This window comes from Hylobates moloch, unplaced genomic scaffold, assembly GCF_009828535.3.
Source record: "Hylobates moloch isolate HMO894 unplaced genomic scaffold, HMol_V3 SCAFFOLD_22, whole genome shotgun sequence".
NCBI lineage: Eukaryota > Metazoa > Chordata > Mammalia > Primates > Hylobatidae > Hylobates > Hylobates moloch.
In genome coordinates this window covers 34,837,009-34,851,920 of record NW_026652297.1, presented here as the reverse complement: position 1 = coordinate 34,851,920, position 14,912 = coordinate 34,837,009, and the positions used below count along the sequence as shown (strand labels likewise).

The window sequence follows — 14,912 nt, the reverse complement described above, 5'->3', positions numbered from 1 at the left end:
AGGAGTTCAAGACCAGCCTGGCCAATATGGTGAAACCCCGTCTCTTCTAAAAATACAAAAATTAGCCGGGAGTGGTGGTGGGCGCCTATAGTCCCAGCTACTTGGGAGGCTGAGGCAGGAGAATCGCTTGAATCCCGGGGTTTGGAGGTTGTAGTAAGCCGAGATCACACCACTACACTCTAGCCTGGGCGACAGAGCAAGATTCCATCTCAAAAAAAAAAAAATTTTTTTTTTTGAAAATTTAAAAAAATAATTGTGCTAAAAATAAATGGCTGATATTATTCCCAGGTATATGTTAATAAAGTAAAAACCCACAAGATAACTATTTACATAATTGTTAAATACAAAGCTGACTCATAAACATGTCTTACAAAGAGATCAATAACACGAAGTAAACACTATTTTAATATGACTTTGAGGGTGGATTTGATTCTTTTTTTCTTGGCATATCCTAAATAACTCCCTCTGTTTCTTCCTGTTAGGATTTAAAATACACGAGAGAAAGGTTTCAGGACTTCTAAATTATGCAGTAGCAATGTCATTTAACTAGCACTTACAAATTACTGCCACATCTGCAGGTCACCTGTACTGTTATGTAATTACCATTTTTCTTTAATCAACTTTAATTCAACTTACTTATAAAACTTACCCTCCTTCTAAGCAATGGCAGTGATGAAAATTGGGTTTGGTGTGCTAATTCTATTTTACTCCAGTACTCACTAAAAGAAATACATGCTTGTTCAAATATAAAAAAAAAACAAACCTTTTTATTTGTGTACTGTGTAAAACCATCTGCTTATCTAAGGTGACATCTATCCCACCATACAAAGCATTGTACAGGTATCTCATCTTGTTGAGTATTCCAAACCTATCCTTCTCATCATTTTCAAAATGTAAAATTGCAAATAAGCTTTTTGATATGGTTTGGGTCTCATGTTGAATTGTAATCCCCGGTGTTGGAAGAGGGGCCTGGTGGGAGGTGATTAAATCATGGGGGTGGATTTCCCCCTTGCTGTTCTCATAATAGTGAGTGAGTTTTCACATGATCTGGTTGTTTATAAAAGTGCGTAGCACCTTCCCGCTCTTTCTCTTCCTCCTGCTCCAGCCATGTAAAACGTGCCTCCTGCCTCTTCACCTTCCGCCATGATTTTAAGTTTCCTGAGGCCTCCCCAACCATGCTTCCTGTACAGCCTGTAAAACTGTGAGCCAATTAAACCTCTTTTCTTTATTAATTACCCAGTCTCAGGTAGTTCTTTGTGTGTGTGTGTGTGTGTGTGTGTGTGTGTGAGTGAGACAGGGTCTCGCTCTGTCACCCAGGCTGGAATGCAATGGTGTGATCTCAGTTCATTGCAACCTCTGCCTCCTGGGTTCAAGCAATTAAACCTCTTTTCTTTATTAATTACCCAGTCTCAGGTAGTTCTTTGTGTGTATGTGTGTGTGTGTGTGTGAGAGTGAGACAGCGTCTCGCTCTGTCACCCAGGCTGGAATGTAATGGTGTGATCTCAGCTCATTGCAACCTCTGCCTCCTGGGTTCAAGCAATTCTCCTGCCTCACCCTCCCAAGTAGCTGGGACTACAGGCACATGCCACCACACCCAGCTAATTTTTGTATTTTTAGTAGAGACCGGGTTTCACCATGCTGGCCAGCCTAGTCTTGAACTCCTGATCTCAAGTGATCTGTCCACCTTGGCCTCCTGAAGTGCTGGGATTACAGGTGTGAGTCACTGCTCCCGACCTCAGGTAGTTCTTTATAGCACTACAAGAACTGACTAATACACTTTTAATCGTTAAAACTTCACAAAGATAATACTAAGTTAGAAGTTACAGGTAACTTAGAAAGTTATAGACCAATATCACTGATTAACATGAAGGCAAACAACAAGCCCAATCTTAGCACTCAGAACATAACACAGTGAGGGTCTTGATAAACAGAGATAGCAAGGATTTGTAGTGGCCTTGGTGGCGCGCAGCGGCTCATGCCTGTAATCTCAGCACTTTGGGAGGCTGAAGCAGGAGGAGCTCTTGAGCCCTCAAGTTTGAGACCAGCCTGGGCAACATAGGGAGATGCCATCTCTATTAAAAAACACACACACAAACCCAAAACTTGTAGTGCCTTAACCAGAAGGGTTCTATACTTTCTCTCACCATACTCAGTAGCTCAGAGGAGACAAAGTAGATAAATGGGGTTTCCCAGAGTTGGGAATAGTCAAAGAGACTCTGTCTCAAAAAATAGTTTCAGACTCTGTCTCAAAAAAAAAGAAACAGTGCTTCTTATAGGGGCACTTCTGGGGAGCTGTCTATGGGTGTGTGCAGCTGATGGAAATCCTTCGAAAGGTACACTTTAGATGTGTGCAAGTTTCCATATATATGTTACACTTCAATTTTTTTTTTTTTTTTGAAATAGGGTCTTGCTCTGTCACCCAGGCTGGAGTGCAGTGGCATGATCTCGGCTCACCGCAACCTCTGTCTCCCGGGCTCAAGCAATCCTCCCACCTCAGCCTCCCAAGTAGCTGGGACTACAGGAGCGCACAACTATGTCCGGCTATGTTTTTTATTTTTTTGTACAGACAGGGTTTTGCCGTGTTGCCCAGGCTGGTCTCGAATTCGTGAGCTCAAGCGATCCAACCTCCTTGGCCTTCCAAAATTCTGAGATTACAGCCATAAGCCACCGTGTCCAGCCCAGTAATTTTTTTAAGTGACTACTCTTCATGATTAGGGAAATGCTCATGAAGGAATGTTAAATTTAAAAAAAGAACTTGGTTAACAAAGCCTTTCAAAACGCAATCTGGCCTCAAAATCTATCTCCCCACTGATGGCCAGGGGTAATTTCTACTCCTCTGATTGGTTAAACCAGGACGTCTGCTTCCTTCTTTTTCTATTTGCATTCTGTAGAGAATGATTCATTCCTCTGGACAGTAGTAGAAAGAACATTTCTCTGGACAGGAGAAAGTGATTTGTGGGAATTGATCTAAGGAAAGAAGTCGGAGCCAGAGCTGTAGACTGGAGCCATCTGTCTGCCCAGAGGACAGCCCGGATCCAAGATGGGCAGAAACAGAGAGGAGGTGTCTCCTTCCAGTCCTGTTTCTTTTGTTAGGTCTTTACTCGTTCACTTCCCAACTCCTGCCCCCGCTGCTCCCTCCCATTTGGCAACAGTTTCCCTATCCTTCGTTACCCATTCTGTTACTTCCAAGACTGCCCATTGCTCCTGAATTCCCTTTGCTACGTGACTGGTAGTACCTGCTTATTGACACCCCACCCCCTCTTTTAAAAAAATTCAATCACTACCCTTCTGGAATATCCTCTCGTTAATGTGTTCTGACCTCGCTTAGAGATCTGGATTTGATGTTTTCCTTCTCTTGCTTGATCTAGAAGTAACCCTCAGGTTACCCCTGCTTTTTCTCTTGTTCTGGCCCATTTATTGGCCCAAGCAGCAGAATACATATACGTGTGTGTGTGTGTGTGTGTATTTTATTTTTTTTTGAGACAGGGTCTCACTCTGTCACCTAGGCTGGCATGCAGTGGCACAATCATAGCTCACTGCAGCATTGAACTCCTGGGCTCAAGCGATCCTCCCACGTCTGCCTCCCAAGTATAGAATAGTATTTTGATGAATCGTGCCTATCCTTACAAATGCAAGGACAGGGCCAACTGTCTCTGTCTTGCAGGCAGTAGCCCTGGACAAGTGAACTCAACTCTGTGGACCAAGTACTAGAGCTCAGTAACCCATGGAAACAGCGCCCAGTGGGCACACACCTCCTGACCTCTGGCCTCCCACTTTCATCAGCCGAATCACTCTGAGAGGTTTGGCAGCTCTTTCAGGTCCCCAGGGGATCTCATTCATTTGTTTGAAAATAGTGTCTGAGAGTTTGGTGATTAAGAAATCCCTAAGAGGAGGGTAAGCCAAGCCATGAAAACCATCAAGCTCAGGATGCTGGCAAAGCTTAATAAGAAAATGTTTAGCAGAAAGCTATAGCATTAGCCTTTCTAAGAGCAGCAAGAAACTATAGCCTTCATTATTTATAGATTGAAATGGCATCATCACCTAGGAAGTGTCATGAGAACTCAGGTCATCTGTCAGCATATTATTTTGTTTTTTCTTTTTTTTTTTTTTTCAGACACAGTCTCACTCTGTCACATAGGCTGGAGTGCAGTGATGCCATGTCGGCTCACTGCAACCTCCGCCTCCTAGGTTCAAGCGATTCTCATGCCTCAGACTCCAAAGTAGCTCAGATTACAGGCATGTGCCACCACGTCCAGCTAATTTTTTTTGTATTTTTAGTACAGATGGGGATTTGCCATGTTGGCCAGGCTGGTCTTGAACTTCTGGCCTCAAGTGATCCTCCCGCCTCAGCCTCCCATAGTGCTGGTCTGGCCTGTCAACATATCATTCTGAATAAACTACCCTCATAGTGCAGCCCCATCCTTCTGAATCATAGCAGTTACTAAGCTGGGCTGGCCTCCTTCTTAATCTGTAGACAGTTGTCATGATCAACAGGCAGCCAGTGGCTTTAATATATGTCCCAGGTTTAGCAACCCACTCCAGTAGTTAAACGTCTCCACAGGAGACAATCCAACCTTGGCCTTTTTCTATCCATGTAGTTTCATAAAGCAAACCACAGGAAGGCTTCACTGATACACATTCAGTCTGTTGATTCATCTATACTGGATTCATCAATTCCATGAGGACTTGGAAAAGGAGGCTGGTATGGTTTGAATGTGTCTCCTAAAGTTCAAATGTTAGAAACTTAATCCCCTGTGCAGCAATGTTGGGAGGTGGGGCCTAATGGAAGGTACAGTCATGTGTCACTTAATATGGGGACACATTCTGAAAGATGCATTGTTAGGCTATTTTGTCATTGTATGAACATCATAGAGTGGCCTTACACAAAGCTGGATGGTCTAGCCTACCACACACCTAGGCTATACGGTATAACCTAGGGGTCTCTGACCCCCAGTGCTGATCCATGGCCTGTTAGGAACTGGGCCACATGACAGGAAGTAAGTGGCAGGCAAGATTATAGACAGATTATGGGCATTGCAATGACCAATTGCAATCATTAGTAATTATCCTGATTAGAATGCCAACTATTAGATAGTACATTCAAATCACTTACAACAGATTCTTCACAGATTTATAACATAGGAGATGGTTCAGGAAACTTGATTCTCCATAGTCTAAGAGTTCAGTACTAAGAGGTGAAGGGATAGTGATTATATTTTATGTGAGCTTTTTCCAAATGTCTAAATGCATCTATTTCCAAAACATTTCAAAGGAAATGATAGAGTAAAATGGCCGTGACTATTTTAGCATTTTCTTCCTGATAATGGCTGATTCGGATGTTGGCAAAGCCATCTCATGGGGAAGCAGTCTGAACCCCTCTCCTGGAAGCAGGAGTTCTGGCCCTGTCCCAGTTCTAGCACAGGCCAACTGTGGGACCCAAGCAATTTCCTCTGGGTCCCAAGTTTCCTAGTACACCAAAACAGGATGTGGATAAAATATTCCTTTCAGAGTATTTAATTTTAAAACTGAAGGCAGTATGATTGTATAAGTGTTCTATTAATTTTTCAACACATTAAGCAGAAAAAGTAAGGCATCCATCTCCCAACCTGCCTCTATTCATCCAATAAGAATTTTATAGAAAGCAATGGAAGAAAATCTGCTGAGTGCTCAAGGTTCTTTATAAACACCCGGCATTTCCTATTAGGTTCCTTCCACTTGTTTTCTATTGTATAAAAAGAACAAAGTAATATTTTTGTGGCTCATCAAAAAACTGAGAGTCGACAATAGTTCTCCCCTACTAAGAAAACACTGTTAACTTCTCTGACTCTTTCTTTCCTGAATAGTAGGCTTAATTTCTTAGCCTATATTTGGCAGCTCATAACAGTCAGATACTTATTAATCTGTTCTGGCTCGTTTCCAGGGACAATCATAACAACAGCTAGAGATGCCAGATTATATCTAAGGAAGTATTTTTGTCTTGCTTGGTTCTTGCTGCACCTTTTTCTTCAGAAACACCTTTTAAGCTATGACAAGTGAGATAATTATGTATGTATGTTTTTCTTGCAGGGAATTTGTGCAGTTCATAAGATTCAAGTGATACTTTGGTTTAGTTTAATGGCCAATCTGGGTATGTTACATCGAGTGCCTTAGGTGGATTCATTAGCCTGAGGACATGTGAGGTGATGTTTTCTGGCATTCTCAACTTACTAAAGGAATGCTTTCCACAACTTTGCTTCTAAATTGTTTGTTTAGAGCTTAGATAATATTTCCCTGTAGAAAGAACATTATGTTAACTCCTAATGGATGACACTCATGGTAACGACCTGAATTCAAGGGAACGTGTTGTTTAGGATTGAAGAGAAGAGCAAGGTAATTTCCTCCCTACTTCTTAAATATGCAGTTGACCCTAAGTACCTTTTATTTTTATACTTTTTTCTGTTTATATAGTTATGTAAATAACTATATAATAAACTATATATATGAACTATATATGGACTTTGTTTAGATCTTGATTCAAATGAACCAACTTTGAAAGGATATTATGGGAAATTTAAACACTAACTGGACAGTAAAGCTTTATTGTTAACTTTTTCAGGTGTAATAATCATATTGTGGTTTTTCTTAAGAATAAGGAAGGGTCATATTTTAGAGATATTCACAGATTAAATGATATGTCTTGGATTTGCTTTAAAATAATCCGAGTTAGAGAGAATGGAGAATACATGGATGAAACAGAACAGCCATGTGTTCAGAATTGTTGAAACTGGTTAATTGGGAGTTCAATATATTCTATTTTTTATAGGTTTGAAAATTTATATGAAAATAAGTGTGCAAGAGACTACTGGGTAGATAAGGAAGAGGGAAGTCAGATACAGGAATTTCCATTCTCCAATTCCTAATGAAAAGATCAAAAGCTGCAAAAACTCATTGTGGCCCCAGTGACCCATCCCCTCTTCCGGCATTCTCATCATCCCACATTGAATTAAGGTTGGTCTGTGTGATGAATATTACATGATAGAAGTGACGGGATGTCACCTCTGAGATTAGGTTATAAGAGACAGTTAGTGTGAGACTAACAATCTTACCAACTTTGTGTTTTGGTAGTTTCTTCTTCACTGCACTCGAGGTACAATGGCCTTGCTATCTTCTGGAAAAAAAAAAAAAAAAGCATATTCCTCTCTTTGAGCCTTTGAAATTGCTGGTCCTTCTATCCAGAATGTTCTTACCCAGGTCTCTATGGAGAGAGATGCTGCTCCTTTACATCATTCATGTCTCTGTTCAAATGACATCTTGCCAGAGACGAACACCTTGTCTAAAATAAATCCCATCCCCATGCCATCATTCCCATCTCCTCACTCTGCTCTATTTGGTTCATTTACTTTTCATTGATCGAAATTATGTTATTTATTGTTTGACTAAATGAATAAATTATAGGTCTGGATAGAGCTTCCTGAGCAGGAATAAGTATAGACATGGGAACCATGCAAACATACTTCATACTTGAGGTTTGTATGTGTGTATATGTATGTATGTGTGAGTGAGAGAGAGACAGAGCGAAAGAGAGGAATGCTAGTATGACATCAGAAAGCCTGACATTTAAGAATAAATGTAGTAAAATGACTGCAAGACTTGTACTTGGAAAACTATAAAACACTGCTGAGAGATGTTGCAAACCTCAATAAATTGAGAGCTATACCATGTTCATTGATTGAAATACTCAATATTGTTGTGGCAGATTGCATTTTCCAAAGATGGACACCATAATATATTCCCTCCCATATGCTTTTCTTACAATGTAACATTAACGCTCTTCCTACTGAATGGTCTATGGTCATTCCCCTTGAACCTGGGGGGACATTTACACAACTGGGTTGACCACTAGAGTATGGCAGAAGTGATGCTTCGTGACTTCTAAGATAGGTCAGAAAATGTCCATACACTTCTGACTGATTTTCTTGGGATGATTCACACTCTTGGAATGGATGTAAGAAAGCCACATTGCCATGGAGAGGCAGAGTTATATATGGAGAGGAGCAGAGACCCCTGACCTTCATACTAGCTGAGCTCCCATTTAGACATCCAGCACCAATTGCCAGCTATGCAAGTGAACCATCTTGGGAGATGATCCACCAACCCCCAGCTGACACCACGTGGAGCAGACAAACCCTTACTGTTAAGACCGGACCAAATTACAGATTTGTGAGCTGAACAAATGATTATTGGTTTAAGTCAATAGGTTTTGGGTGGTTTGCTATGCTGCAATAGATAACTGTTACAATTGTTAAGATTCATTCTCCCCAAATTGATCTATAGCTTCAATGCAATCCCAATCAAACTCCCAAAAGTTTTTTTGAGAGAGAGAGTCTTGCATTGTTACCCATGCTGCAGTGCAGTGGCACGATCTCAGCTCACTGCAACCTCCACCTCCTAGGTTCAAGGGATTCTCCTGCCGCAGCCTCCCGAGTAGCTGGGATTACAGGCATGCACCACCACACCTGACGAAATTTTTTTTGTATTTTAAGTAGAGACAGAGTTTCACCATGTTGGCCAGGCTGGTTTTGAACTCCTGACTTCAAGTGATCCACCTGCCTTGGCCTCCCAAAGTGTTGGGATTACAGGCGTGAGCCACCATGCCCGGCCCTCCCAAAAGTTTCTAAAAATAGAAATTGACAAGCTAATTCTAAAGTTTATATGAAAATACTAGACTGGGTGAAGTGGCACAGGCCAATAATCCCAGTACTTTGGGAGGCTGAGGTGGGAGGATTGCTTGAGGACAGGAGTTTGAGACCAGCCTGGTCAACATAGTGACACCTTGACTCTACATAAAAATTTTGAGTGAATTTTTGAATTTAGAGTGAAGTAGGGGTCCAATTTCATTCCTTTGCATGTGGATATCCAGTTATCCCAGCAGAATCATCTGGAAGAGATGATTCTTTCCACACTGAATTACCTTGACACCTAAAGTTAATTTTTTTTTTTTGGGAGGGAGTCTCGCTCTGTTGCCCAGGCTGGAGTGCAGTGGCATGATCTCGGCTCACTGAAACCTCGGCCTCCCGGGTTCAAGCGATTCTCCTGCCTCAGCCTCTTGAGTAGCTGGGATTACAGGCGCGTGCCACCATGTACAGCTAATTTTTTGTATTTTTAGTAGAGATGGGGTTTTACCATGTTGGCCAGGCTGGTCTCGAACTCCTGACCTCAAGTGATCTGCACGCCTTGGCATCCCAAAGTGCTGGGATTACAGGGGTGAGCCACTGTGCCAGCCTAATTTTTTTTAAAGATAAAAATAAAACAAAAAAGAAATCACTGGAATGCTTGGGGGAGCAGAAGGTAAGGAGCTCTCCACTAGCTTTCCTGTTAGACCCCACACCCCTAATCCAGAGGCCAGGACATTTCTACTGCCATCCAGAGGCCAAGAAACCACTGCCAGAATCACATATCCCCGCATCGGGTAAAAAGCAGTGCAATGGAGTCTTGTCAGCCCCAGAAAAAACACACCAAAGCCCACATACCACTGCTGGCAGAGGAAGGATGTCTTTTGCTTTCCTTCAGGTTTCCAAGTCATCTCATGAGTTTATTTTATTAACAATATCTAGGCCGGGCGTGATGGCTCACACCTGTAATCCCAGCACCTTGGGAGGCTGAGGTGGGCGGATCACTCGAGCTCAGGAGTTGGAGACCAGCCTGGCCAACATGGCGAAACCCCGTCTCGACTGAAAATACAAAAATTTAGCAGGGTGTGGTGGCGCGTGCCTGTAATCCCAGCTACTCAGGAGGCTGAGGCAGGAGAATTGCTTGAACCCAGGAGGCCAGGTTGCAGTGAACCAAGATGGCGCCACGGCACTCCAGCCTGGGCGAGAGAGTGAGACTCCGTCTCAAAAAAAAAAAAAAAAAAAACCCCAAAAAACGAAAAACAAAACAAAAAAACCCAAAAACAATAAACAACAAAACACACAAAACACAATACGTAGATGAAACACAGAACCCTGGAGGTAAGGGAATCGAGTAAATGTAGTTTCAAAGCTCCTGAGATAAAAGGGGATGGGAATCAGTAAACAATATACAGCTTATCAACCAGTCCCAGAAGAACAAATGCTATATGATTCCATGTATAGGAGGTACCTAGAGGAGTCAGACTTATAGAAACAGAGTAGAATGGTGGCTGCCAGGGGCTGGGAGGAGGGGGAATGGGAGTAGAGTTTGTCATGCAAGATGAAAAAGTTCTAGAGATCTGCTGTATAGGGTATATAACAATACTGAAGTGTACACTTAATAATTTAAGATGGTATTTCAGCCAATCTCGTTTGAAAAGAAAAACAAAATAGTTGGGTGTGGTGGCTCATGCCTGTAATCCCAGCACTTTGGGAGGCTAAGGCTGGTGGATCACTTGAGCCCAGGAATTCAAGACCAGCCTGGGTAACATGGCGAAACCTCATCTCTAAAAAGAAATACCAAAATTAGTCAGGCATGGTGGCTCATGACTGTAGTCCCAGCTACATGGGAGGCTGAGACAGGAGGATTGCTCAAGCCAGAGAGGCGAAGGTTGCAGTGAACTGAGATTGCACCACTGCACTCCAGCCTGGGTGACAGAGAAAGAACCCGTCTCAGAAACAAAATTAAACAAAGATGGTAGATTTCATGTCATATATTTTGTTCCAGAGTTTAAAAAAATATACATATATATATATGCATAGACAAATACATACAACTTATTAAGTGACCATTTACATTTTGTCCTCTTTATATTTTACAACTAAAAGAGTATCATGTAACATCTTATGCACGTGCAGTCTTACGATAGTTCTTATTCTTCTATTTTTCCCCAAATGGCTGGGGGAAATCTGGGTCCATGCTGTTATTTTATGTTTGTTATGGAGGAAGCAACTGTTAACATATTTTCCAACTCAGAATCTGCTTCAAAGGGATAAGCTATTTGGACCCTTTTCAGAAACTTGCTTGGGGCAAAAATTATTAGTAATAATGACAATCAGTTATAATTTTATTATTTTATTTGAGGTAGTTTAATGTGCAGCATTAAAAACGTTTATTTATTTATTTATTTATTTAATTGGAGATGGAGTCTCACTCTGTTGCCCAGTCTGAAGTGCAGTGGCACGATCTCGGCCCACTGCAACCTCTGCCTCCCAGGTTCAAACGATTCTCCTGCCTCAGCCTCCCTAGTAGCTGGGATTACAGGCATACGCCACCATGCTCTGCTAGTTTTTGTATTTTTAGTAGAGATGGCATTTTGCTATGGTGGCCAGGCTGGTCCTGAACTTCTGTCCTGAAGTGATCTGCCTACCTCGGCCTCCCAAAGTGCTGGGATTATAGACATGAGCTGCCAGGCCCTACTTTAAAGCATTTTTATAAAAAAAACATTAAAAAAACTATCCATATTTTAAAAATACCTAGTTAATATTTTCATATATAGCTGTTACGGGCTAAGTAGTATTCCCCTAAAATTCATATCCTAACGCCCAGTACCTCAGAATGTGACTATATTTGGAGAAAGGGCTTTAAAGATGTAATTACAGTTAAATGAGGTCATTAGCATGGGCCCTCGTCCAATATGACTGGCATCCCTCTAAAATCAGACAATTAGGACACAGACACAAAACAGAAATTGACAAGTGAATTGTAAAGTTTATATAAAAAATCTAGATAGGGTGCAGTGGCAGCTCACGCCTATAATCCCAACACTTCTGTGCGAGGACACAGGGAGAACGGGCCATCTGCAAGCCAAGGAGGGAGATTGTAGGGAAAAGAAAGATGAGACTGTTACTGTGTCTATGTAGAAAAGGAAGACATAAGAAACTCCATTTTGACCTGTACCCTGAACAATTGCTTTGCCCTGAGATGCTGTTAATCTGTAACTTTGCCCCAACCTTGAGCTCACAAAAACATGTGTTGTATGGAATCAAGATTTAAGGGATCTAGGGCTGTGCAGGATGTGCCTTGTTAAAAAAATGTTTACAGGCAGTATGCTTGGTAAAAGCCATCACCATTCTCCAGTCTCAATAAACCAGGGGCACAATGCACTGCAGAAAGCCACAGGGACCTCTGCCCTGGAAAGCCGGGTATTGTCCAAGGTTTCTCCCCACGTGATAGTCTGAAATATGGCCTCGTGGGAGGGGAAAGACCTGACCGTCCCCCAGCCCGACACCCATGAATGGTCTGTGCTGAGGAGGATTAGTAAAAGAGGAAGGGAGGCGAGACATGTTGGCAGCAATGCTGGTTTGTTATTCTTTACTGAGATGTTTGGGTGGAGAGAAGCATAAATCCGGCCTACGTGCACATCCAGGCATAGTACCTTCCCTTGAACTTATTTGTGACACAGATTCCTTTGCTCACATGTTTTCTTGCTGACCTTCTCCCCACTATCACCCTGCTCTCCTGCCGCATTCCTCTTGCTGAGATAGTGAAAATAGTAATTAATAAATACTGAGGGAATTCAGAAACCAGTGCTGGTGCAGGTCCTCTGTATGCTGAGTGCCGGTCTCCTGGGCCCACTGTTCTTACTCTATACTTCGTCTCTGTCTTATTTCTTTTCTCAGTCTCTTGTCCCACCTGACGAGATATACCCACTGGCGTGGAGGGGCAGGCCACCCCTTCAGGAGATCTCAGAAAAAGCTGAACCTGCTGACACCTTACTGTTGGACTTTCAGCCTCCAACAGTAAGAAAATAAGTATCTGTTGTTTAAACTACCCACTCTGTGGTACTTTGTTATTGCAGCCCTGGCAAGTTAATATAATAACCTTCCAGCTTTTTCCACATGTACACATGTATCTGTATGTACATATATTAATATATTTATGTTTTTCTGGCCAGGCACGGTGGCTCACACCCGTAATCCCAGCACTTTGGGAGGCCAAGGCAGTTGGATCACTTGAGGTTAGGAATTGGAGATCAGCCTGGCCAACCCAGTCTCTACTAAAAATACAAAAATTAGCCAGGTGTGGTGGTGGGTGCCTGTAATCCCAGCTACTTAGGAATGTGAGGCAGGAGAATCGCTTGAACCCAGGAGGCAGAGGTTGCAGTGAGCCAAGATTCTGCCGCTGCTCTGCAGTCTGGAAGACAGAGCCGAGACTCTGTCTCAAAAAAAAAAAAAAAACCAACCAAATCAAAAAAAATATATATATATATTTTTCCCAAACAGTAGATTCACACTAATTTGTATTTTGTAGCCTGCTTTTTAAACTTTCTGTCTATAAGCATTTTTCTACAATGTAATTTTTAATAACCACCTGATACAGTCATAGGTGATTTAATCAATCTTCTGCTAACTTTCAGATTTTTAAAATTTTTTATAGAAACAGGGTCTCACTCAAGATGGCCGAATAGGAACAGCTCCGGTCTCCAGCTCCCAGCCCCAGCGACACAGAAGACGGGTGATTTCTGCATTTCTGCTTGAGGTACCGGTTTCATCTCACTAGGGAGTGCCTAACAGTGGGTGCAGGACAGACGGTGAAGCGCACTGTGCGCGAGCTGAAGCAGGGCGAGGCATTGCCTCACTCAGGAAGCGCAAGGGGTCAGGGAGTTCCCTTTCCTAGTCAAAGAAAGGGGAAACAGACGGCACCTGGAATATCGGGTCAGTCCCATCCTAATACTGCGCTTTTCCAACGGGCCTGGAAAACGGCACACTAGGAGATTGTGTCCCGCACCTGACCTGGCTCGGAGGGTCCTATGCCCACGGAGTCTCGCTGATTGCTAGCACAGCAGTCTGAGATCAAGCTGCAAGGCGGCAGCGAGGCTGGGGGAGGGGCGCCCGCCATTGCCCAGGCTTGCTTAGGTAAACAAAGCAGCCCGGAAGCTCGAACTGGGTGGAGCCCACCACAGCTCAAGGAGGCCTGCCTGCCTCTGTAGGCTCCACCTCTGGGGGCAGGGCACAGACAAACAAAAACTCAGCAAGAACCTCCACAGACTTAAATGTCCCTGTCTGACTGACAGCTTTGAAGAGAGTAGTGGTTCTCCCAGCACACAGCTGGAGATCTGAGAACGGACAGACTGCCTCCTAAAGTGGGTCCCTCACCCCTGAGCAGCCTAACTGGGAGGCACCCCCCCAGTAGGGACAGACTGACACCTCATTCAACCGGCTACTCCTCTGAGACAAAACTTTCAGAGGAACTATCAGACAGCTGAATTTGTGGTCTCACGAAAATCCGCTGTTCTGCAGCCACCGCTGCTGACACCCAGCCAAACAGGGTCTGGAGTGGACCTCTAGTAAACTCCAACAGACCTGCAGCTGAGGGTCCTGTCTGGTAGAAGGAAAACTAACAAACAGAAAGGACATCCACACCAAAAACCCATCTGTACATCACCATCATCAAAGACAAAAAGTAGATAAAACCACAAAGATGGGGAAAAAACAGACCAAAAAAACTGGAACCTCTAAAAAACAGAGCATCCCTCCTCCTCCAAAGGAACGCAGTTCCTCACCAGCAACGGAACAAAGCTGGATGGAGGATGACTTTGATGAGTTGAGAGAAGAAGGCTTCAGACGATCAAACTACTCTGAGCTACGAGAGGAAATTCAAAACAATAGCAAAGAAGTTAAAAACTTTGAAAAAAATTAGAAGAATGGATAACTAGAATAACTAATGGACAGAAGGGCTTAAAGGAGCTGATGGAGCTGAAAGCCAAGTTTCGAGAACTACGCGAAGATTGCAGAAGCCTCAGTAGCAGATGCGATCAACTGGAAGAAAGGGTATCGCTGATGGAAGATGAAATGAATGAAATGAAGAGAGAAGGGAAGTTTAGAGAAAAAAGAATAAAAAGAAATGAACAAAGCCTCCAAGAAATTTGGGACTATGTGAAAAGACCAAACCTATGTCTGATTGGTGTACCTGAAAATGATGGGGAGAATGGAACCAAGTTGGAAAACACTCTGCAAGATATTATCCAGGAGAACTTCCCC

The 14,912-nt window shown here is 42.9% G+C and overlaps 1 protein-coding gene across 1 annotated transcript in view; it reads right to left on the bottom strand.

Moving 5' to 3' along the window:
• LEPROTL1 (leptin receptor overlapping transcript like 1) overlaps nucleotides 1-14,912 on the bottom strand; it is a 50,883-nt gene that overhangs the window by 7,245 nt on the left and 28,726 nt on the right. The gene's annotated exons all lie outside the window — the stretch shown is intronic.